We start from the raw sequence: 27,500 nt of genomic DNA, 5'->3' as shown, positions 1-27,500 counted from the left end.
ATAGTAGTTATGTTATTGATAGTTGGAGTAGCATTGTGTTTTCTTGAGAAAACACATGTATTTAGTTTTTCCAGGATTTAAAGAGAGTTTCAGATTGATAAGGGCCTGTTGAATTAAATGAAAGTCTGATTGAAGGTTTTGAAATGCTAGGTCAACTGAGGGGGTGACCGAGTAGATGACTGTGTCGTCTGAAATGTACTTAGTTACTTTCCACCACTGCCGGGGTTGAAAACTTTGTGCACCATTGGCGACATGTTTTGGCGATGTCATCAAGTATATGACACAGTACAATCCTCAGTGTTAATTTAGCTCTGGTTGTGTACACATCTCTTGCCAGGTTGTTCTATGGCCATGGGTCTGTATATTTATAATGTGGGACAAAAAAATGATTTGTTTTCATCCCAGCATTTTTTTTTTACACATGTTTCTGCTCTCTGTGCCACCGTGGGAAAATCCAGCAAGCATTGTTTATAAAGTTCTGAAGGTAGTCATGGGATGGAGGGAGAGAGAGAGAGAGAGAGAGAGAGAGAGAGAGAGAGAGAGAGAGAGAGAGAGAACAAAGAGGGAAAAAATGAGAAAGCGCTGAAAACAAGGATGAAAACAGCGGTGCGGCGTGGTTGTATTTATGATATACAGTTACACAGTGTTTATGAACGCAGCTTAACATGTGAGTCATGAAAACACCAGAAAGGCCTGCGTCGGCTGAACACAGCCCCGTCTGACGATGCACAGCCGACGGACGGGGGCTGCGAGGAAAGAGAAACGACTCCACAAACCCCCACACCCCTCACCCGCCTGCTGCAGGGTTTCTGTGTGCTCAGCAGATGTACGGCCTCGATGACACACACACACACACACACGCACACGCACACCCACACGCACACGCGCACGCGCGCACACACACACACACACACACACACACACACACACACACACACACACACACACACACACACACACACACACACACACACACACACACACACACACACACACACACACACACACTCACTCCACTCTGTTAGCTGGCCTTAGATCAGCGTTAGGCCCTGTTGGATGTAGATGACTGGTGGATTTTTTTTTGCATTTACTTGAAGGGGCACGTCACCCATTTTCAACCAGTGGTTCTGAATTTTTATGAGCCAGTGCCCTCCTATTCATTCAATGTGTGTGTCCCTTACCGCCAGAAAGTCATTAAGTGTGCCTACCATGTAATGGCAAAACACTTGTTGTATTCCGCCATACTTAATTTTATTGATTTATTTAAAGGGGCTAGACCATGAATTTAAAAAAAATATATTATATATAAATATTGCCCCCAATACGTTTTAAACAGGTTGTAAGCCTGAAAAACATCCAGATATTTTTTCTCACAATCTGACTGTCTGTCATTCCAAGCTTTTTCAGCTGCAATACCAAAACGTCCTATTGGGCAGGGGGGAGCTACTGAGCAATTCTGTCTGGCCATCATCAATGCAAAATCAGGGCAAGTGACATCACTTGCCCTGCCATTCTGAAATGGCCTGTTCAGACACGCCCATTCAGGAAATCCATGAAATGAGCATGAATGACTGAATGTTAAAAAAATATATTTTTTTGGGTACAAGAGACACTGGGGAGCCCAAAAAATACTAAAAACCTAAAAAAAAAAGAAATTCATGCTGTAGCCCCTTTAATGTCGCCACAAAATTTTGTCCGTCTGTAACTGCCGCACGGTTTACACTACCCCGGCAATATATACATCAAACCGTGCGGCTTGCCCGGGAATAGTGTGCTGGAAGGTTTTTGCCGTTATGCGTTACCATTGCGACGTTATTCACAAAAAAATACGAAAACACAATCTTTTTGGTCGCGCGCGGTGCCCCAAATGTTACTCTCCCACACGGTTGACACGTCCCCGGCAATGTATACATCAAAACGTGCGGAACGACCGGCCCAACCAGGCAATTACTTTTCTCGCCGTTTTGCGTTACCACAGCGATGTCAGAGGCAAAACAACGTAGCCACGCCCCCTTTTTGGACCCCATCCAAACCCAGTTTTCGGCTTCGGTTCATTTTTTATTGATTTTTAAATTATTTTCTTTTTTATCGCCGCAAAACTTCGTCCGACCACTCCTGCCGCACTCTTTACACTACCCCGGCAAACTATACATCAAAATGTGCGGCCTGGGCGGGAATAGTGTGCTTGAAATGTTCGTGCCGTTAGGCGTTACCATTCCGGCGTAATTCGTAAAAAACAACGTAAAAACGCCTTTTTTGGCCGCCTGAGTGAACCAAAATGCTACTCCTCCCACACGGTTGATACGGCCCCGCCAATGTATACATCAAAACGTGCGCAACGACCGGGCCAACCAGGCTTTTTCGCCATTTTGCGTTACCACAGCAACGTTATAGGCAAAACTACGAAACCACACTCCCTTTTAGTCCCCCCATTGAAACCCAGCGGACATTGGGCTCTTCCCAGGGGGCTGCAGGTACATGACACACACACACACACACACACACACACACACACACACACACACACACACACACACACACACACACACACAGTTGCTCTGTCCCCTTCCCGCCTCAGCCAGCTGCAGGCACACTTACATTTTCTTAGGAAATTTGTTTCTAGTTTTCTTTGTATTTATTTTTTGTTGTTGCTTTTTTGACTGTTTTCTTTTTTTTAATGTTATGTTTTATATAATCTCTCAAGAACAGATTCTGCCCTGCGGTGGAATCTGTCGGAGGGGTTCGTCATAACGTGTGCGCATTGGCTACAAGTGGGCGTGCCTTCAGATCAGGAAGCGGGCCGCGCTTTACCCAATCAAATGTAGTGGGCGGGATTCACATGTCCATCCACCCTTCCCCCCTCGAAACTAGCCGAAACTAATTTAACAATAGCGTCCTCGGAGCGGACAAAACCACGGAAAGATATTCACATTTTAACTTACTCTTTCATCATAGAAACAAGTGGGCTTATAACCAAAACCATCCATGTTCTCTGGGAGAAGTGGTGTTAGTGTTCCGTGTAGAAATATTGTTAGTGGGAATGAAAACGTAGTCGCACCAACCGGAAGTGATGCGCTGAAGGCAGACATGAAACCGGAGTTTCCCTGCGCACTGGTCTTCCATTTTCCTCCCGCCAGACCCCACAGACAATATCAGAAAACAAAGGTCGCTGTTTTTCATTTTCTGTGGGGTCTGGCTACGCGAGACTATGTTTTATATGCTGTTGGTAGATGGATACATACATACATACAGACAGACAGACAGACAGACAGACAGACAGACAGACAGATAGGAAGGTACGATATCCCACCATGCAACTGCACATCCTATACATCAGATGGGGCCTTTCCCCTTGGCCTCATCCTTCGTCCAGGAGAAGGTCCCTGGATTGCATTTCCACCGATCATTGAAGTCTTGGTAAAAGTTGTTTCTAAACTAGCCGATGTGGTCAAAATGCCTGGTAAACCCCCCCCCCCCCCTCCCTCCGGATGTCTCATTTGTATTTTATTTCAGTAGTGAGTCTGGCCTGAGAGCTTGTCTGGGCGTTTCCGCTGAGTTCACAACATGAACTAGCCTATCAGCGGCCTCGGTGCTTCCCGGTCTGCCTATGACCGACAAACCATAGGGGGCCTATTGCTTCCTCCCCATGCCCACCAGGGGAAGCTCTGCCCCGTTTAGTGGAGCCGGGCGGCCCCTGGTCCATGCCCGGGCGTAGGCGGGAACCACTTTGCGCATGTCAAAAGTTAAATTCCGTATGAATGCTTTGGGTCATGTAAACAAGGAATACTTTTATTCAGGTCCGATGTAAACAGGTGAGTGGAACAGATTATGAATCTCTACATTACATTACATTACAGTCATTTAGCAGATGCTTTTATCCAAAGCGACTTACAATAAGTGCATTCAACATAGGTAGGGAACAAAACTACTAATCACCAGAAGTTTTAAGTGCATTCTCTTCTAAAACAAGCAACTAAGAGTATACCTGGTGCTAAGGTAAAAGTGCAATATATCAGCTACCTACTTTCTAAACAGATGAGACAAATAGGAAAATCAAATGAGCGAGAGCTAAAACAAATAAGTGTATTGAATAAACAAGATCCAATAAAACAATAAAACAAGAGCTTGTACAACTAGTTAACAACAAGTAGGCAAGGCGAAGAGGAAGGGTAGTGTTTCCTGAAGAGGTGGGTTTTCAGCCTACGGCGAAAGATAGGCAGTGACTCTGCTGTCCTGATATCAGTGGGGAGTTCATTCCACCAATGTGGGGCCAGAACAGAAAAAAAGCTGTGACCGCCAGAAGGACCACCATCTCTATTCGGAATGAGTTCATTCTGAATGAATACATGATGTCCATGTAACCGCAGCCATGGTGAGCTTGTAGATCTGCTGTTTTTGGCTAATGTTCCGCCACCAGAATAGGGATGCTAGGGTTCATGTGGTTAATGTTCTACGGGGTTCAAGTCAGGAGTTTACAATCTTCCAGGACTCAAGGAGGAATAATTTGGCGTACAACTATAGCAGCTGTTGCTGTGCTGGTCTGAGCATGCTGTGGTTTAATGAGAGGAGGGTTTGTCAGTGTGGAAAAGTCCCCCGGCTGTGCCACAGTCTATTCTGAGCTGCTGTAAACATGCTGCTTAGTGCCATTATCTGCAAGGATCATTAAAATCATAAGAGGGCTCACTTCCTGTTTGCACAGTCTATAGCAGGGGTAAGGGCAACAGTGTTGCCATGTCCGCTTATTATAAGCGACTTTGGGCTTGTTTTTCTGTAAAGTCGCTTGTATACAACTGTAGTGGTTGCGGGGTTGCAGGTTTTTGCGCTTGTTTTTAAAGTGTAGTTGCTCATTTTGGGCTTGCTGTGCAATGTTGTTTAAACCATGGTTCTCAAACATTTTCATGTCATGAACCCCATAATTAATATGAATTTGTCAGCAGACCCCCATCTGAAAATATTTTGTGCCAGGGACACCCAAACAAGATTTGTGTTGTTAAAATGTTTCAAAAATATTCCAAATATTCACATTTTCTTCAAGATTTCTTTGAAATCTTGAAATCTCACAACATTCTAAAGATTCTCACAAGATTCTCACAAGATTCTCACAAGATTCTCACAAGATTCTCAAAAGATTCACAATGTGTCGCGATTCAACACATTGTGAGCTTGTAAATCGTCTAATTTCAAATAGCCGATGTATATAGGTTTAAAGGGCTTGTGTAGCCTAGTTGCTTCTTTTGGGCTTGTTTTCATAAACCTGGCAACACTGGTAGGCAAGTTAGGCACGGTGCCAACATTGGCACAGGGGAGGGTCATCACTGGCACAGCTGACATAAGTTTAAGAGAGAGGATTTTACTCTTAAATAAAAAAAGAATGAAATAATTTATACAAAGTCCCCTCACATCCGCTGTATACAAACTACACCCTGCACATAATTTTACATTCAACCAAACTCTGAACTCTGACTGGGGAAGGAGTCTGGGAGTTCTGAGTCTAGTGATCATTACAATGTCCCGATGTGATTATTATTCTTTTTTTTCAAAAGAAGAATAAACAAAAATAATCGTGTTATGTATTATGGAAATATTTTATTTTTCATGTGGTGCCATAGCTAAACATAATATGGCACACTGACTATCAAGAAAATAAAAACATGCATCTACATTTCAAAAAGGTTGCCGACCCCTGGTCTATAGAGATCTGATCTCTCTCTCTCTCTCTCTCTCTCTCTCTCTCTCTCTCTCTCTCTCTCTCTCTCTCTCTCTCTCTCTCTTTCTCTCTCTCTTTCACTCCATGCATTACGGATTAAGTAATAAGGAGGCCTGCTCACATTAAATGCTCTTCTGCAATAATGAGGTGGAAATTTAGCCTCCCGTAAAAAAGTGTAATTGCTCCTTCCGTGCAACCCAGTTTCTCTCAGACACACACGCACACACACACGCACGCACGCACGCACGCACGCACGCACGCACGCACGCACGCACGCACGCACGCACGCACGCACGCACGCACACACACACACACACACACACACACACACACACACACACACACACACACACATTATGATGCTGCGTTATAATGCATTATAAATTTGAGTGTCACCTGGTAGTTATAATGTGCTGTTCCACTGAACAATAGTTTATTAACCTTGTTATAAGTTGTTGCAGAGTTATAAGCATTATATTAAAAAAATAGTTACAATGCCTTATAACACATGATAGACCCAACCTTAATATAAAGTCTTATCAAAAGGACTTTTACTTTCAATGGAGGAAAGAGTATCCCATTTTAAAATGTGTTTAGTCCACAGGATTATTAGTAATTTACAGTAGCAACCAAATAGTTCTGTGACTACTTTTCCAAGGTTAGCGATACTCACAGGTATTACACCCTACTTATTTTAAGCCCTGCCTTTTTTTTTACCGCAATATGGGAAACACATACTGTACCTGTTCCTGTACTTGGCAGCAGTTCAGTGGAATGATTTACCTTCCTCAAGTTGATCAGTTCCTTTGAGAACTTTAAATTCACATTAAAAATATGGTTGGCCAACAATATGACTTAATTTTAAACCAAATGCTGATCTTATAGAATAAATTGTTGTGTGTATTATCACTCATTTTAACAACTGTTAACAACTTTTAAGTATTTTTTTCTCATTATAACAAATGTTAAGTATTTTCATCCATTTTAACAACTAAAGTATTTTTACAAATGTTATGTACTTTTAAGTATTTTTACTCTTTTAATGCACTTTTAAGTAGTTTTTAGTCATTAAAACAACATTTAAGTATTTTTACTAATTTTAACAAATTTTGAATATGTTTACTCATTTAAACAACTGTTAATTACTTTTAAGTATTTTTACTCAATTTATTTACTTTTAAATATTTGTACTCAAATTGTAGAACGGTCATTTTAGTGTGTGTGCGGGGCATGGCCAATCCTCAAGGAACCCAGGGGGTCCCCAAACCGCACTTTGAGACCCACTGGGACGGCTGGCCAATCAGAGGAGACATGGGCGTCATGACGTGCTACAAAATAGTTGATGGGCTACTTCTCCCCATAGACCTGTTTAAACAGAGAATAATAGCAGACGGCTAGTCTCGCGTCACCAGACAACTATTCCACAATCTCTGAATGCTATATAGAGTCTGGAACTCCACTTCCCGAAAGCTGCGTAACGGAAGTTGTTTAGACCGGAAAGACATTCGACCAATCACGACGCGGTGCCCACGGACCTGTAGTCCCAGTGGAAACAGAACCGAGGCGGAAGCATAGTCATAGGAGCGGTAGATTCATGTTATTTGTGCGAGGATTGTTTATCACAGAAAACTGAGAAAGGTATCATGGAATTAACGCCGAAAAAAATGTGAAAGAAGACACTACTAGACAATAAACGATATTTATGAGATTCGTTGATTCCAGTCGGACTCCTTTGCGCCACTGCCCAATGCTAAAACGGAAGTGGGTAGGGGAGGGGCATCCGCTTTTCCCTTACGCATTATCAGAGCTTCCGAGTCCCAGACTGTATGCCGGAAACATTTGTAAATTGTGGGAGGCAACAGTCTGGCCACGCGAGACTAGCAGACGGCTATGTCCAAACAAATATATATCGCAAAAAAAGTGAAAGTGAAATGGACTTTTTCTTTTTTACTGTGAGTGGCCTGAGACGTTGAAGTGCAACATGTGCGATTTTTGTATACGATCAAAAACGAGTCACAATGGAAGAGCCTATTCTCCTGTCACTCAGAAGGCTGTAGTTCACATTATGTATGTATCTGTGCTTTGGTAGTCACATTGTGTGAAAGAAGACAAGTGTGGCGTCTTAATGCCCAAAAAACATGCTTGTATATATTTTGGCCTGTGGTGAGCATGTAGATCGGCTATTTTTATATTTAGGCCTATCTGTGGAACCGAGTCAAACTAAATAATGCCTCAACTCCTACAATTCCAAGTGCTTGTCAGGGTGGGGGCTTCCTAACCTGACTCTGAAGAAGCTTGTGACACACATTTTGTTTCACAGCCTACTTCCATCTGAGACTCCTGAAGCAGAATCGATGGCAGGTGATTGGATGATCCCGCCCCTAGCAGCCGCTGATTGGTTCTAACACGCAGCGGACCGGCCAGCTTTACTCCCTGAGCGATCCCAGACCTCCTTCCTGAAATCAAATGCAAATGAGATTTCCGGAGGGAGGGGGGTTTACCAGGCTAGGGGCTTCCCAGTTCAAATAATTATTTTGGTTGGTCCCCAGATCAAATATGATTATTTTGAGGGGGTCGCGGCCTGAAAAGTATGAGAACCACTGCTTTAAGCTGTCAACTAGTTGTCTTGGAGTAGTACAATATTTGCCACTTAAATGTAGTGGAGTAAAAGTAAAACGTATAAAAAAAACACAAATAGAATGAAGCTTTGAATTATGGACAACTCTTCAGAAGGAGGAGGGGGACATGTGGGCATCCATCCTGTATCCGATAAGGAAAGTATTCCTTACAAACTCCCAAGAGGTATTCACATTTCCAGCAATGTCTGTGATTTGCGTTTACATATGAACGCTTTCTACACATGTTATGACATTTACACAAAATGTTTCCATGTAGATCATATTGTAGCTGACGGGAGGACCTTGTATGTCCAAAACTGTTACTTTTCCCGGAAAATTGATGAAAAGAAGCTGTGTTCCAATGGATCCAATGTAGTTATTATTTAGTCACAAGGTCGTGTTAATACTTTTCATTGATTCAATATTCATAAAACACGCACGCACACATACGCACGCACGCAAATGCTTTGCGAGGCAAACAGTGCATGCTCCCAGGGGTGAGGTGGGAGTTGCTGTCAATATGACCAGTATCACGCACATATGCAGACAGACAGACTGGCAAGGACACCGACAGACAGGCTTAAAACGCTATACTGTTCAAACAAATATTTGTGGAAGATCCTTGATTGTATCCTCCCGTATGTATTGTGTCTGCACTCTCTCTTGGGGATTCATTGTATTATAGTCTATTTTTCTGTTGTTTTTAATTGTTTTAATGCCTTATGCTTCAGTAGGATGAAATGCAATCCCACTTTCGGCACTCGAAAGTGGGATCACTTCGCTTCACTGGCTGAAAATAGCCGATCTACAACGCCTCGTGTTGTGAGGCGTTGTGAGCTTGTAGATCAGCTTTTTTCACAATATCTATCTGTGGAACCGAGTCAAACTAAACGTAATGCCTACAATTCCAAGTGCTTGTCAGGGTGGGGTGGTGGGGGTGGTCCCCAGTTCAAATATGATTATTTTGGGGGGGGTCCCTTATCTTGAGGGGTCACGGCCTGAAAAGATTGAGAAACACTGACTTAGATCAGCAGAAGCTCCTCGGAGTCCCATGCACCCGCTTGAAGTTAAAATGTGACATGGTGCCTTTTCGGTCGCTGCTCCAAAATTGTGGAACGAGCCTACCTCTACCGTTAGGTCTGCACCCTCCTTGGATATTTGAGTAGACATTTTGAGCAGACACTGAATTAGCATGTTCTGTATTTGATGCTTTTTGTGTTTTAACTTTGATGTCTTGTGCGTTTTCTGGTTCATGCTGTGCAGCACTTTGGTCGCCCTTTGGTTGTTTTTACATCTGCTTTATAAATAAAATGGACTTGACTTGAATACTGTACGCAAAGCGTCTCAGTGAGAAGTGTTATCAGGGGCGTAGCCACGGGTGGGCATAGGTAGGCCTGGGCCCACCCACCTGGCTGTTGTGCCCACCCAAAAAAAAAAAGAAGGAAAAAAAATTGAACTGTGCCTGTGCTCTGTGAGTGGAGGCGGACTGCGGACGCGCGGAGGAGGCGGACAACGGGGCATTATTTGCGACCTGTCAATATTTTCATGAAAATGAAGGCAAAAATACGAATTAAATAACATAATAAACCCGCAAATTGCGCAAAAAAGTAAGATTTTAACCGATAATAACCGAAAAAAATCGCGCGCGCGCGCACATGGCACTCATGCATGCGCGCTGCGCGCGCGTGCATGAGTGCCCACCCACAAATCCCCATGCCCAGCTGCTGCCAGCTTTCTGGCTACGCCACTGAGTGTTATACTGTAAGTTGTTTTCTTATTTTCTTACTATGCTTTTAAGTACTATTTGGCTGTGTTTGATTCTTGGGTGTTAATGTGCACCAGGCCAGGAATCTGTGCGATACATAATGCCAGATAAGATGTTTGTCAAAACATCTCACAGTCACACCCATGATGCACGCATGCACACACTCTTTAAAAGATACTTCACCCAAAAATCTACTCATTGCCAATAATTAAATAAGTCATCAAATTATTACCTCAGGAATGCGACAAAAACTACAATGAATTCAGGGCTTCATGGGATGTGTAATTAATAGAAAATAAGTACTTTTTTGGGTGAACTACTCTTTAACACATTAAGACCAGGAACGCATCTGTGTCATTTTAGATTTTTAGCTATAACCATTATTTTATACTTTGAGCTATTCAAAAATAGCAGATATACGAGCTCATAGTGCAGCACTCGCGCTACGAGCTTGTAGATCTTGAACATTTTGTGAAAATCTTTGAATACATGTATATTTTTTAACATTTGAACTCAAATCTTTGCTTCTGGAGGTCCCTGGAACAACATATTTTACAAATGTTGGCTTTAAAAGACATATATTCAAAGATTTGCACACATTTTCACGATTTTTCAAAAATAGCAGATCTACAAGTTCATAGCTATGAGCTTGTAGATCTGCTATTTTTGAATAGCCAAAGAAATCTAAACACTCTCCCGGTCTAAATGGGTTAAGAGTGGGAGTGAAGCGTGGAGGCTATTTCTTTATGACAGACGAAGGCCAAACCGCGTCGACCAAATCGCTTTGTTTCTGGCGGCGTCCAGCTGCTAATAACGCGCCGTCCGGACGGGCCCGTGAAAAGAAAGAAAGTCACAAACCCAGACCACCAAACGGTGCAGATCAATGGTCACATTGATGTCACTCTTCGTGGTTACGATGTCACGTCGACATGTGACCACCCAGCGCTTGGAAAGTCAGGGTGGAAGTCAGTGGTGTAAAGTAACTAGATACATTTACTCAAGTAATGTACTTAAGTACAATGTTGAGGTACTTTTACTTTACTGGAGTATTTCCAATTGTTTATACTACACTGTTGAGAAACACTGATTATATCTACATCTCAGAGGCAAATATTGTACCTTTACTCAACTACAATTATTTGAAAACTTAGTTACTAGTTACTTTGCAGATATGAACTATTACATTATAAAACATACATTATCTACTGTAGCCCTATTTTATACCTAAGCTAATTTGAAAATAGCCGACCTAGAAGCTCACAACTTCTGAGCTTGTAGATCTGCTATTTTCAAACATTTTAGTACTTTTACTTTTGGTACATTTTGATACCAATACTTTTGTACTTTTTCAAGTACATTTTGAATTCCGGACTTTTACTTGTAACAGAGTACTACATTGCAGTATTGATACTCTTACTTAAGTAAAACATTTGAGTACTTTTCCCACCACTGAGAGAGTGATCAAAGGTCACATTATTTATTGTCACTCTTCGTGGTTACGACATCACGCCAATATGTGACCGCCCACACCGGACCAAAATGCCAGGGCTGAATTTTGGTCCCAGTCCGGCCCTGCAATCTGTATGGTAGAGTATGTTAATACAATATAACTTATACAATCTGTATGCTAGAGTATGTTAATACAATATAACTCATACAATCTGTATGGTAGAGTATGTTAATACAATATAACTTAAACAATCTGTATGGTAGAGTATGTTAATACAATATAACTTATACAATCTGTATGGTAGACTATGTTAGCACAATATCAATTTCTCCTGCTCTTTTATTGAGACATTTAGATTGTGTCAAAGGTCATGTCTCACCTAGACATGTAGGATCTGACCCACATTTTTACCTGATGGTCAAGATTAAATGTATCCCCTGAGGAAGCAAGCTGGCTCTATTAGCTCAATGGTGAGAATGTCAGCACTTAAGCAGGAGACCAGGTTCAAATCCAGGGTAGAAGAGGAAAGTTACATAGTGCAGCTTTAAGTATATTATTTTAAATATAAAAATATTGTTATTATTTAAATTTATTTTTTTTACTTTCACTCCACTACACTAATTGAAAGGTTGTTCAGTTCTTGCCCCCAAAGAGACCTTAACCGGTCAAAACATGTTGGCTTTTTTATAGAATACTTCCTCTCCTAATTTCCTAAGAGTGCTCGGATCTGCTCTTCCTTTTTTTAGTCTACTTCCCCCTGATCCTAAAAGCACCTTCAACACACTTTTAAGACATTTTTATCCCCTGTGAGCACCCGGTTGGCCTCTGTGGTTGTACTTTTGACTCCACTACAGTACTTTTCAGGGACCCAAACTTGCAAAAATATATTAGGAATTAACCACTTAAGCCCTATTTCAAATATAAAGAACATATCCGATCTACAAGCTCTCAAGGCGTCGCGGGTGCAACTCGTTGAGAGCTTGTAGATCAGCTATTCACTATCCGATATTAAAATCCTCCTATATCAAAATTGCCTAGCGGGCGGGCGGCCGTGGAAGTCACAAACGTAACATCCAGAATTGTGAGGCGCACCGTTGCTCCGATCCACGTACGTTAGACTTATATTCATTGGAATGCCTTGGGCAGCATTTTTTTCATTGGTTCTCCCGCCCGTACAATCACTGAGAGCAGTCACTTTGACTGGCAGTTGTGCCTTGTGAGACTTCTGCCGTGCGTTTTTGGATAATATGGCTAATGTGGCGAAATGATGCCTAAATCTAACCTTAACCCTGACCCTAACCTCACAAAAACTATGCCTAAACCTAGCCATAACCCTGACCCTAACCTCACAAAAACTATGCCTAACGTGGCAAAATGATGGCTTAAGTGGCGAAAATATGAGTAATTAACACTACTTTGTTTCACTGATGTGAAACAAAGTATAGAGAGTGGGATCCGATCCCATGATATTGTGACGGAAGGGGAGGAGAGGAGAGGAGAGGAGAGGAGAGGAGAGGAGAGGAGAGGAGAGGAGAGGAGAGGAGAGTGCTCATTAATAGCTTCCATGGTGCGTTCACAGCTGCTCCAGCGTTGTTCTCTAATGGTACAAACATTTCATTTTTTTCTGTTCCTAACACCTGCTGTTCTTTGCTATGTCCCGTGGGAGCCTGCCCGTCGGACCAGATTACACACACACACACACACACAAACACACACACACACACACACACACACACACACACACACACACACACACACACACACACACACACACACACACACACACACACACACACACACACACACACATTCCAATTGTGTCAATCGCCTCGTTTTTCTCACCTGACGTTTCCGGCAGCTTTGAGAGCCCGGCTGGCTGTTTTAACGGCGGGAACAATCAATCACGTCCATTTCCTGCACAAAATGGACTTCCTGTCTGACAGGATGTGAGTTAAGAGGGTAACCCCCCTCCCCCTCCTCTCAGGAAACCTCTACATACCCACAGAACGGACCCCAGAGCATGACATCATGTGTGTAACGTATAGCCAGTGGTGGAAAAAGTACTCCATTTTGTTTTACTTAAGTAAAAGTATCAATACTGCACAATGTGTCGCAATGCGACGCAATGTGAGGTTGAGTACTTGAGTAAATCTACATGAGTACTTGAGTAAACTTTACACCACTGTATAGCCATTAGCAGCATTCAGTGATGCTTGCGGAACTCGGCTCTACCTCGTTCTTGACCGCATCACTGGCGAGCCGATAACCACGGTAAAGCACACCTTGTGTAATATTGCTTAATTATGTCACTGCATTGTCTATTTCTGCACCTCAAATGTTTTCAAAGACATTCTTTTCTGTACTGTTTAGAACACCCGAGGGACCGACCCGGACCCGGCTCAGTCACAGGTCCATTGCCAAGATGTGACTCCGGGTCCGGGTTGGTACCTGTACCGTTTATCACGGGTCTCCGGGCTCTGAGAGTGAAATGACGGGTCCAATAAAACCTGAGTGGACCCGACGATTACAAAGTGAAAGCAGTGGGACAGTTGTATTAAATGATTGTTGATAATAACGTAACGTTTTGGTTAATGGTTCAAAATGGTAAAACAATCGAGTTGTCATAGCGTGTTGTTACGGTATGCTCTGCAAAGCACAATGGGAACACCAAAGCCGATTATAAAGGTAAACAAGAAACAATATGTCTGGTGTTGCGTTAGCAATAATGGCTAGGAAGAAGGATTAAACACATCTAAAGAAAATGTTGATTTATTTTTATTCGCCTCGTTCTTGACCACATCACTGGCATACCAATCACGTTAACGCACACCCTCTCGTGTAATATTATACATCACATTATGGCCAGGGGCACTGCCAGGCCAGCAACCAGGGAGAAGGCTACGTTTAGGTAAGAAATTCAGAAACACAAGTCTTATTTAACCCTGGACAACTTTAGTAACGTTAGCAATTGGCAAGCAACTTTGGCATTCGGGCATTCGGGGCGTCGGGTTTTGTACTGTTTTTTTACGGTTCTATACGAGTCGGGTCCGACATCTCTCGGTACTGCTCTGGTCCGGACCTCAGATTTCTAACAATAAACGGGTCCAGATGGCTCCAAGTACAATTTTTACGGGTCCATTTGGGTCCGGTTCTGTCATATTGTACCCGTTTGTTTTTGACTCTGGGGGGGGCGCCAGTCCTCCACTTCCTCCCGGGTGTTTCTGTGTTTATTCCTACTAACAACAACACTAAGGACAGAATCTGCTGTCAGCAGACTCTTGAGAGATTAGAAAATGGGTGAAGCAAGTGTTCCTTTACTTCTTCCACTACTGATCATACCTCCACATCCCCTGGGTCGCCACATACAGTACAGTAAATATACGTATAGTTGGTACATGGTAGTGCATGTATGTGAATGTGCACTATGTGCAAACGTGACATGTGGTCATATGTGTCAAGAGTTCACACGCGCACACAGACACACACAGACACACACGCACGCACGCACACACACACACACACACACACACACACACACACACACACACACACACACACACACACACACACAGCAGCTCACTCCACTTGGTCTCAGGAGGACTAGAATGGCCGTGAGGACCCAGTAATACTGGGGTGAGAGAATGGAAACTGCATATTAACACATGAGGCGGTGCCCATAGTATGCATGTGTGTGTGTGTGTGTGTGTGTGTGTGTGTGTGTGTGTGTGTGTGTGTGTGTGTGTGTGTGTGTGTGTGTGTGTGTGTGTGTGTGTGTGTGTGTGTGTGTGTGTGTGTGTGTGTGTGTGTGTGTGTGTGTGCGCGTGCGTGCGAGCGACTCCCTGTCAGTAACCCGCTAGCCTCGATCTCCAGGCTTTTGTTTTTTAGTTTTGCTCAAAAATAAGAGCCTAGACCACCCTGTTGACGTTCCTGGAATAGGAAGTCTTTCATTTCCCCAACCAACCAGAGTGCAGTGACGTCAGGGCTCTCAATGCTGCACATTGGGAGAGGAGGAGAGCATGGGGCGGGGCTGGGGCTGACAGACAGATCGGTGAACCAATGGGATCTCATGGATTTTTTCTCCGGATATTTTGAACCCGCCCCTCTAGACCAGATATCAGACACGCTAGGGCAGCCTAACCTGCAAGCTCCTCTGCTCTAAAACAGTGGGTCTGCTCTAGAACTATGGGTCTGTAACTCTGAGAGTGTACAAATGGAACCAATGTCCATTGGTTCCATTTGTACACTCTCAGAGTTACAGACCATACGGGTCCATTGGATTTTGTAGGGGTCCGTAACTCTGAAACCAAAAGGACCCGTATGGGTCTGTAACTCTCAGAGTTACAGGAATGGTCATTAAATGGGGGGTCCGTGGCCTAACGCATGTCAAAGTCATTAAATGGGGGGTCCGTGGCCTAACGCATGTCAAACCGGGGGGTTCTTGAAATTAAAATGGTTGAGCATCACTGCTATACCCGTACAAATATTCTCTTATGGGGGTCCTGGCATGTGTTTCAATTTGGGGGTCCTTGACATGAAAAAGGTTGAGAACCACAGGAGTAGGGAGTCTGTTTGTGTTTTGTACTGCAGTGAGGGATAGTGTGGGTTTTAATACGCGCTGAAGGCCAGCCACTGGAAACTTGGGTAATTGAAATAAATGTAGACGCTTTTGGAAACATTTGACTAGCGGACGGTAAAAAAGACGAGTTGATGCTGAGAGGAAAGAATGCAAACAGAGTAGTGATTCACACAATGCCAGCATGGTGGTTTGACTGGGTCCTAATGGGTAATTAAGTGTCTGATAGTGTACACCCCACGGGTCCATTTGGTTCCATTTGGACACTCTCAGAGTTACAGACCTGTAAGGGTCCATTAGCTTGCATATTGTTAAACAAATATCAATAAATAATGTAATTATATTGTATGCTCTGAGTTGTTCTTCATATGGGCACTACCGTATACAGTCCAATTGATTCATTTATTAAAAGCATGTTCATTTATTCAACTTAAACAAGAGTTAACAAATCCCATCATGTAGTCTGAACAGGCTTTGCCCACCTCGGAGGTGAGAGTTAGAGGGGCAGGTACTTGTAAGGGCAACAGGGTAGGTGGGCACTAGGGACATCTGGGCATCTTGATGTAAACTTGGCTATTTTGTCCAAAATGTTTTTAAAAAATGAATATTTGAAAAATTGTCTAAGTAAAGTAAAGTATACATGATTAGAACATGCTTAAACATTCGGCAATTAAGGTCTAATATTTCTACAATTGCTACAAATTGCTACAAAACCTGTATATCCAGAGTAATTTTGGGGCATAAACAAGAAGTTGAAGGATACAATTAAGTCTGATAATGATGTACCGTGTTCACATCATTATTTTTTTTACATTTTGGAAAAAATAGCAAATTTTACATCGAGGTGCCCAGATGTCCACAGTGCCCACCTATCCTGTATGCCTATTAAGCATTGACATCTATTTGCTATTAAATACGCTACGGAAATTATCAGATTGATCTGATTAGGAACAAGATGTCCCATACCACATCGAGAGATGCTTGGGGTAGCCACCTGTGTGACATTGCTGCTGGGGTGTTCTGTGTTTCTGACGTGACGAAGCGTCAGAAACAGGAAATATGGCACAGAAAGGAAGGCACGGGAGGTCCAACCTGGGTCCTACGACACATTTACTGGCCTTCTTCTTGTGTTTTATTTTGTTCATTACTTCAGTATTGTTGGGCAGGGAGGATGTTTATGAAACGGAACAAATTGCGTCCCATATTGGTGCATAACGGGTCGACAGGACCCTGGTCGGTAAAGTAACTTGGAAAGTAAGTAACTTGGCTAATTGTAATAATGTATTACTGAGTTGCCGTTTGGTAATGAGTTATATTACTCATTACTGCAATTAAGTAATATACAGTAACTATTTACTTTTGTAACTAGTTACCCCCAACACTGTCTAGAAATAGAAAGCCTGCAATTAGTTTTGATTCCTCATCGATGATGATATACATTGACATCTATTTGACATCTTTGTGAAGTTGTAGATCTGCTCTTTTCACTATTTTACTTTATTTCCTTTTTTTATACTATTATTGAAAATGGCTGTATTTCTATTATTTTTTTGTTTAGTTTTTTTTTACATGTTTGGGGAAATATCCGAAACAACAGAGGAAAATTACAGAGGAAAATGTGCTTCGTAATTTGCAGTTTTGAATGCTTGAGTATAATACTACAATACTTATAGTATCAGCTTAATGTTTAAGGCTTAACGTTTTTTTCCTTGCTCAATGTTTAGCCTTTTATCTATTTATCTCCTAATAAAGTTGTTTATTGTCTCCGCCAGACCAAAAGGCATGGCGAGAAAGTATGTTTTCCACCGCGTCCGTCCGTCCGTGTGTCCGTCCGTCTGTGACCAGCTAATCTCTGCCACCGTTGTCTTGATCGCAGCGAAACTGTGCACACACACTCCCTGGATGCCAATTCAGAACCTTTGCCCCAAATTCTTCTCATGGGCCTTTTATAGCGCCACCAGGAGGCCGATTTGTGCAAAACATATTTTTTGACAGTACTCCTACAGATTGTGTCCAAAAATCACACACATCGGTACACAGTATCTCTATAGTCATTAAACGAAATGGGTCTTTCAGATTTCTCATATTCCATCCTGATTGGCTAAAAATGTCTTCCAAAGTTTGCAGGAGTGCTCCGTTTTGAACAAAATGCCTCAAATCATGAACACAGCGTGCAATTTCCGTGAAATTTTGCACGCACATTCCCATTTGACCGAGGAAGAACTACCATTTGATTTTTTTTCAAATCAGCCTCATGGTGGCGCTATAACAGGCCGATTCGTATTTTTACCTATAACTGCACCGATCTGTGCAAAACTTTGTATGCACACTCCCTAGAGGTCAAGGAAAAACCTTTGGCCTGCATTTTTCACATCTGCCTTTTATAGCGCCACCAGGAGGCCGACTTATGTAAAACACATTATTTTATACTATTCCTTCCAATTTTATCCAAATTTCACGCAAATCGGTACACATGATCTCTATAGTCATGATCACGACGGATGTGTTTGATTTTTCATATTTCATACTGATTGGCTAAGATTGACATCTAAAGTTTGCATTATTGGCTTGTTTTGAACAAAATTCCGCAAATCATGAACGCACTGTCCGATTGCGGTCAAACTTTGCACACACATTCACACTATGTTGAGGAACAAATGCCACCCTTTTAACATTGGCCTGTTGTAGTGCCACCAGCAGGTCCAATTTAGCAAAACAAATGTTTTTAACAAAATGCCTCAAATCATGAATGCAGTCAGTGTCCGATTGTCGTGCAAGGCCTAAGAAGAAATGGCACCCTTTTCATGTTGGCCTATTATAGCGCCACCAGGAGGCTACAATAGCCTACCTGACCTGGCGGAGAACTGTGCTCCGAGGAGCACTTTTTCTAGTTTAGTTTAGTTTTGTTGTAAAGCGACTTTGGGTACTAAGAAAAGCGCTGTGTAAATTTGATGTATTATTATTACTAGACCATACCCGTCGGTATACGCGCACATGCGTGGCTGTGCATACACGGCCGTGGACCCGAGAGAACAGACAGACACACACGGTTGCAGTTGATCAAGTTGCCATGTCCATCGGGCATGCACAGTAACGGCGCAAACTGCGGTGGCAGAGTTAGACAGTGTTTCTAAAAAAGGCTAAAAAACAGCTTGAATTTGGGTAAAGTGAAAAACAGGCTTCCTCACGGTGGGCATTTGCTAATGATGAATGGCCATGTGCAAGTGCAGAGCAATTGCTTCAGCCACTGAGGAGAACCAAGCACTCAGACAGACAGACAGACTGACTGACATTCCGTAAATTATTATTATTATTATTATTATTGCTATTATTATTGATACTAAAGCGTTTAGTGAAAACAGTGGAAACAGCTGAGGTGCTGTTAGCACATTAGTGTGGGTGCAGCTAATGCATAATATGGATGATGTCAGAGCGTTCTACACACAGCAGCTAGCTAGCTAACCATGTGCTGATACAGGGAAAACAAAAATACATCAGTCACTCCTACTCTCCTCCCACTCGGGACCGGCTTAACAGTTAATGCGCAGACCGCGCATTAGCGTGGACCTTTTCCCGTGGTTGACGAAGACGGGGCCACTCCCGTGGCTCAGTCTCACCGACCCCGATTTGGCCCTCTCGATGGCAGTGGCGAGGTCTCTGTCCATCGGCGGGAGGCCCACGACCCCCAGGTTGGCCCGGTCAGGATGTCAGAGGCGAAACCGAGATGGATCGGCTCTCTCCTGACCGCCCAGGAAAACTGCACCGCGTCCCTGACGCCGTAGGCTTCCGGTAGCAGCTTGGACTTGATTTCTCGAGGGGGAGGGGTGCCAGTCCTTGGAACCCCGGTATGGGGACCCCGACGGACGTCCTCGCTGGCTCCATCGGCTGCGCCAGGCCGCATCTGGCGATAGCCCTCTTGAGCACGACGGAGACAGCCTCCTCGGATATCTTCACCTGGCTAGGAATCACCAGGGTTACCGCCGTCTCTGGAGCAGGCACAGGAGGACCCGGGCTGGTCATCGTTACCTCCTGTGACTGTTGGTAGGATGTGAGGCCTACATCCTCCTCCTCGTCCACCACCACGATGAGGGCTTTGTCGTCCTCCTCGGTGTCGCCGTCGAAGTCACTGCCGTCCGGAAGGGCAGTGTCTCCCCAGGCGGCGATGGAGGTGGTGGGGGAGAAGACGAGGTCGTCGCTGTCTTGGGGCGGCCCGACGGCCTCGACAGCGGCGTCCAGGTCTGGAGATGAGGATGCGGCCCTCGAGGCCTCCTCATTCCGAACCTTGCTGATGGCTCCACTGGAACGTGGGGCCGAGTGGAGAGGAGGGCCCATGGCCCCCAGGCTAGTGCTAGCCGCCGGCGCCCTTGGTGCTTTGGCGGGCGGCGCGGCGGGGCTAGCACTGCCGTTAGCTGAGCCAGCTAGCGTGGTGGCCCTGGCCAGGCGACGCTCCAGCTGGGCCTCAGACAGGCTCCCGCAGGGGCCGCAGCCGTGTTCTTCCCCGTCTCGGTTACGGGCGAACCAGGCGTGAGCAGGCCCCAAGCAGGACAGCCAGAGGCGGTGGTCATCGTCCACAGCGATGAGGTAGTCACATCCTCGTATGCCGCAAGGACGAGGCGCCTCCATTCTTCTTTCTCCGTCGAGCACGAGGCAAACAAACAAAAGGCTAGGTTAGCCTAGCTTCTTTTCGCTGTTAGCGTTAGCTTTTAGGGGGGAGGCATGCGTTAATCCGACAGACCTTTTCTCCGACTATGTGGCATCCGCGTGCGGTTAGGGTTAGGGTGCGGGTTTGGTTCGGGTTTAGTATTGGAAACGTCGGAGCGCTGCGCTGTCGGAGGAATGTGCTGTCGGACTAACGTACTGCACCCCTTTTAGGGTTGGGTTGTGTTGGATTTCGTCGAGTTTCTCCCTAGATTGCTAGTTCGGCTCCGTGCGCAGTCGCGTAAGCAGAGTGGAAGAAGAGGTCGGGCTCATGTGACGCAGTGGTATTTATACCACAACCGGTCGCCGGTGTTTTGCGTCACACTGACCCTACTCCAATAGGAATTGGAATTCGGGAGTCCTTTGTTTGCTGTGTGCCATCACCAGGAGGCGATGATATCCCATAGTAAGTACCTTACTGGAGATAAACGAAATAATAACTAAAGTTTTCAAATAATTGTAGTGGAGTAAAAAATACAATATTTGCCTCTGAGATGTTAGTGGGGTAGATGTAAGTAAGTAAGTAAGTAAGTATTGAAAATTGGAAATACTCCAGTAAAGTAAACATATTCCAAAGTACAGTACTTGAGTACATGTACTTAGTTACTTTACACCACTGTATGCCTTTAATCTCACTCTGTCACTCTCTCGCTCTCTCTCTCCTCTATCTGGAAAATCAATCAGGCAGAGACCGGAGACCTCACCAAATGTCCACACATGACCTACATTTCCTCTAGTTCTTACCCACTTAACCCTTTACCACAAAATGACATACATTATTTAATTTACTTTTATTTTTTATAATTTCCGTTTATAATGGCATGCCCAAAATAGAGACGGCAGCTTTTAAAGTTCCTGTTGACATTTATCCTCCAGAAACATGTGAGTCTTAATCAGAGCTGCTGACAGAGCAGTGTGTGTGTGTGTGTGTGTGTGTGTGTGTGTGTGTGTGTGTGTGTGTGTGTGTGTGTGTGTGTGTGTGTGTGTGTGTGTGTGTGAGAGAGATCTTAAGCCGGCGTCAGTGTGCCGTCTCTCTCAACCACACACACGGGGGGGGGGCTCTGTGAGGCCGTGTCTGTCCAGCAGTAACATCACAGCACAAAATGTAATTATGTCGTGTTCATCCCACTGTGTATGTCGTCAATGTGATATCAGTACAGGCCGTCATACTTGTAGGGCTGTCACGATCAGTCATTTTAAGTTGCCGATTAATTGTCACACAATATGTAATAACTGTGACAGGCCTACTCGTAGGCTGTTTGAACACATACATAGACAGGCTATACGTAAATGGAATGCATCTCTTTTTCCTCTAACCCTTTCTGTCTCTCCCCTCTCTCTCTCTCTCTCTCTCTCTCTCTCTCTCTCTCTCTCTCTCTCTCTCTCTCTCTCTCTCTCTCTCTCTCTCTCTCTCTCTCTCTCTCTCTCTCTCTCGCCTCTTTCCCCCGACACGGTCGAGGCAGATGGCCGCCACCCTAGAACCTAGGGTCTGCCTGACGTTTCTTCCAGTTAAGAGGGAGTTTTTCGTTGCCACTGTCGCAAAAATTGCTTGTTCAGGGTGGGATTGTCGGGTCTCTTCTCTACATGTAAAGTGTCTTGAGACAACTTGTTGTGATTTGACACTTTAATAAAATTGAATTGAATTGAATTGTCTTACCAGCTCTGTGGCCTTGCGGTTAGATCGTCCGCCCCTGAAATTGGAATGTCGGGGGTTTGATTCCCACCGGCAGGGTCATACGAAAGACTATAGAAAATGGGACCCAATGCCTACATGCTTGGCACTCAGCACCAAGGATTGGATTGGGGGGTGAGTCCCTGTGACATACTAGCGTCATGTCCAGGAGCTGGACTTGTACATAAAGCCACATCACGCTACAGAGACAGCAGATATGCCACACCAGAGCCCACTGTTGCTCCAATCTGCACCAAACTTGCCACAAACACTGTTGGCAAGTGTCATGGCAACAGTTACACCAGGGGCCACAGACGCACTAAAACTAAATTGCACACATATTTAGGCACTACAGCAGTGTTACAGCAGGGTTCAACATTTCAAATGGCCATAACTCTGTGACCATTGCTCAGATCAGCGCAGTATAGGACTGGATTGTCAGGCCGCTTAATGGCCTGGTATGGCAAAGTGGCTGATGATGGCAATGCATGCTCTCTGTATAAAATGTATAATGGCCAAGTTAATTTTTTTTTTTTTTTTTTCACCCTCAATCTCAGTCTCTCAAAAATGCCACCTAAATCATTGAATGTGATTGTTGTGTTGAAATCAGATGGATCATGATTGCAATCAGTGTGCTTGCATGGTGAACCAATACATGTATCTTAATCCAATTATGCACTGTGTAAATTGGAGTTGTGTGCGCTCTGCGTTAAAGCCTGGTCTAAACGCATATGAATCTTGGGAATAGCCCCTTCTGAAGAGCTACCTCCTGGCTCAGAAGCACCATGGGTCCAGTGGAAGACACACACCTCTTTTCCTGTGAATCTACCATGTGGATTTTACCTGTGAAGTTAACCTTATGGATTATGAGGTTAGACCTGACCACTCATTGATTGATTGAATACTTTATTAGTCAGAAATGTAATCAGCACGTGGTACAGCCAGACATTAAGTCTAAAACTAAAAGGATGACCAAAAAAAGTCCTGGGGACTTGTTTCCAGCGGTGTAAAGTAGCTAAGTACATTTACTCAAGTACTGTAATTAAGTACAATGTTGAGGTACTGTACTTTTACTTTACTGGAGTATTTCCAATTGTATATACTTTTACTTCTACTCCACTACATCTCAGAGACAAATATTGTACTTTTACTCCACTACAATTATTTGAAAAATGTTGTTACTAGTTACTTTGCAGATATAAATTATTACATTATAATATTAGAATTAGAATTTTGGTTCTGAAGATAGCAGATCTACAAGCTCACAACACATTGCATCGCATCATTTTAGGTTATACATCTATGTGCTATTTTCACAATTCAATGAAGTACACTAGTGGTACAGAATACAAAGCTTAAGTGGTTAACATGAAAAAGCCAAGTGGGTTTGCACGCGCGCACACACGCACACACACACACACACGCACACACACGCACACACATACACACACACACACACACACACACACACACACACACACACACACACACACACACACACACACACACACACACACACACACACACACACACACACACACACACACACACACACACACACACACACACACACACACACACACACACACACACACACACACAGCGTGCAGACTTGGCAGGCTTGGCAGGCTTGCATGCAGCACTCTCTACATCCCATTACGATGCTTGATTAGATTTCCTGCTGCTTGAGTTAGATTGACAGGAAACCCAGCCATGGAAAGACTGATGGGGTCAAAGTTCACCAGCTGGCGAGAGAGAGAGAGAGAGAGAGAGAGAGAGAGAGGAGAGAGAGAGAGAGAGAGAGAGAGAGAGAGAGAGAGAGAGAGACCCAGAGAGAGAGAGACACAAACAGAGAGAGAGCGGGACAGACAGACAGACAGACAGACAGACAGACAGACAGACAGACAGACAGACAGACAGACAGACAGACAGAATAATACACAATGATGGAGTGAGCTTTACATCAGAGAGAGAGAGAGAGAGACAAAGAGAGAGACAAAGAGAGAGAGAGAGAGAGAGAGAGAGAGAGAGAGAGAGAGAGAGAGAGAGAGAGAGAGAGAGAGAGATCACTGTTTGTGGGCCAGTTAAGTTCCTGATGTCAGCAGATTTGCGCACACATACAAGCACGCACGCACACACACACACACACACACACACACACACACACACACACACACACACACACACACACACACACACACACACACACACACACACACACACACACACACACACACACACACACACACACACACACACACACACACACACACACACACACACACACACACACACACACACAGCAGTAGGATGTGGGTCACGAAAACACATTCCTCCGTCCGAACATTTCTATGAACTCTGTAACAGGAGACGCCAGGGAGGGGGGGGGGGGGGGGGGGGGGGGGTTGAACTTGACTTTTATTCCCTGACTCTAATCACAGGGAGTCTGGGCAACAGGCTGGAGATCTGGTAATCCAGAGGAAAGACAATGGAAGATGGAAGGAGAGATAGAGGGAGGGAGGGGAGAGAGAGAGAAAGAGGGAGGGGAAGAGAGAGAGAGAGAGAGGGGGAGGGGAAGAGAAAGAGAGGGGGGCAGACAGACAGACAAAGAGAGAGATTGAGAGAAAGACAGAAAGAAAAGACAAACAACAGACGGACGGACAGACGGACACACGGACAGACGGACAGACGGACAGACGGGCAGTCAGTTTCCGGGGCCTCGCCACGGTTTACTGCACCGTGGTGCGTGTGTCCACCCATTGAGGATTGTGACATCTGACGGATGATGACACATTTTAAAATAATCTCTCAGTTTTTTTCCCGGGCTGTCAGCGTGCTAAACAACCTGCAATCCTCAAGACCAAACCTTTTCCATCTGCATGGTGTGTGTGTGTGTGTGTGTGTGTGTGTGTGTGTCTGTGTGTGTGTGTGTGTGTGTGTGTGTGTGTGTGTGTGTGTGTGTGTGTGTGTGTGTGTGTGTGTGTGTGTGTGTGTGTGTGTGTGTGTGTGCTGATATAATACACACAACCTCTCACTATGACCCCAGCTGTAGTCCACACAGCAAACCACCGTTGGGCGCCAATGGCCTCGTGTAGTGGTTCTCAACCTGTGGGTCAGAACCCCCAGGGGGGGTCCTCACAAGATTTTGGGGGTGGGGAGGGGTCCCTAGATGACAGCAAGGGTCCCTAGATGACAGCGAAGTGACAATTTAAGGACTTTTAAGACTTTTTTTAGTACCCCAACAAAAAAGAAAAGAACGACAATTATTGCATCAAAAGTAATCAACTAACTATTCTATACAAATATTTCCACCATATTTATCTGTGGAGCCGAGTCCAACTAAATGTAATGCCTCAATTCCAAGTGCTTGTCAGGGTGGGGGGGTCTCCAGTTACAATATGATAATTTTGGGGGGTCCCCAGTTCAAATTACATTATTTTGGGGGGTCCCCAGTTCAAATATCATTATTTTGGGCGGTCCCCAGTTCAAATATCATTATTTTGGAGGGTCCCCAGTTCAAATACTATGATCATGTTGGGGGAAGGTTGAGAACCACTGGCCAATGGTTGAGGCGCATACCACATAGGGCAGGCTCTAATGCATCCTGACAGCGAGTCGTGGGTTCGATTCCCGAGCCCGGCGACGTTTGCTGCGTGTCACTCCCTGTCTCTCTCCCTGATTCCTGTCTGTCTCTATTCTGTACTGGCAGAAAAACACTCTGTTGTAATGTTATCGCAGTTACTTATACTTACTGTAGTCACTCTGGATAAGAGCGTCTGCTAAATACCTACGTTGTAAATTTTACCAGTGAACTTGGAGAAAAGGGCTTCTCTTTTTTAGAGCCTCATCATTTAGGCCTCGACAAGCATGGACATGGAGTTTCACATGGCCGGTGACACTAACCATGCTGCCTGTCACTGTCCTGTGATTTCTGTGTAATGACTGACTGCTAATTGCACGGCTGTGTGCGTGCGTGCGTGCGTGCGTGCGTGCGTGCGTGCGTGCGTGCGTGCGTGCGTGCGTGCGTGCGTGCGTGCGTGCGTGCGTGCGTGCGTGTCTACACTATTGTTCACGGTTGACAGAGAAAGCCCCCTCTTTAAGTCTAAAACCACAGAGTAAGAGGGTCAGTACTCTATAATGGCTCGTCATGACGCCTGCTTGTACATGAGAAATAGAGAGAGAGCGATTGTGAGCGTGTCTGAGAGAGAGAGAGAGAGAGAGAGAGAGAGAGAGAGAGAGAGAGAGAGAGAGAGAGAGAGAGACAGACAGACAGACAGACAGACAGACAGACAGACAGACAGATCTTGTTTGACCACTTTCTCACAGAGCTGACGAGGGTTGTCAGTGACCGTGAGGGTCGCCGTCTCCGTTCAATCTTCAATAAAGGTGATTGACTGATTGATTGATTGATTGCTTGATTGATTGATTGATTGAATACTTTGTTAGACAGAAATGTAAGCAAGGTACAGTCAGACATTTAGGCTAAAAGGATAACACAAACATGTCCTGGGGACTTGTTTCCATTGTGGTCCTATGTATTCAATACATCAGCATAAAAATAACACCAAAATACAATATAATCAATAAATATAAAACACTGTATGCTCCTGGTGAATCATGACTATACAACATTTGATTCTGTGTCAACACACACACACACACACACACACACACACACACACACACACACACACACACACACACACACACACACACACACACACACACACACACACACACACACACACACACACACACACACACATATATATATATAAGGTTATAGATCTGCTATTTTAAGTGGTTAAAGGGATATATCACTTTTAGATTTTAGCACTGATTTAGAAGGTATTTGTAGAATCCGGCTCAGGTCTTAGTGGTAAATGATAAAATGAATATCTAAATACTGAATCAAGCAACTTAAATACTGTCTTGGTATGCTAAAGAAAAGCCTTTAACTAAAAGCAATACAGCACGATCGGTGCTGACACAGGCACTGTGCACAGCCTTTCCAACT

The sequence above is a fragment of the Gymnoscopelus microlampas genome (genome assembly GCF_963454915.1).
Source record: "Gymnoscopelus microlampas genome assembly, chromosome: 24".
Lineage (NCBI taxonomy): Eukaryota > Metazoa > Chordata > Actinopteri > Myctophiformes > Myctophidae > Gymnoscopelus > Gymnoscopelus microlampas.
This window is presented reverse-complemented; position numbering follows the sequence as displayed.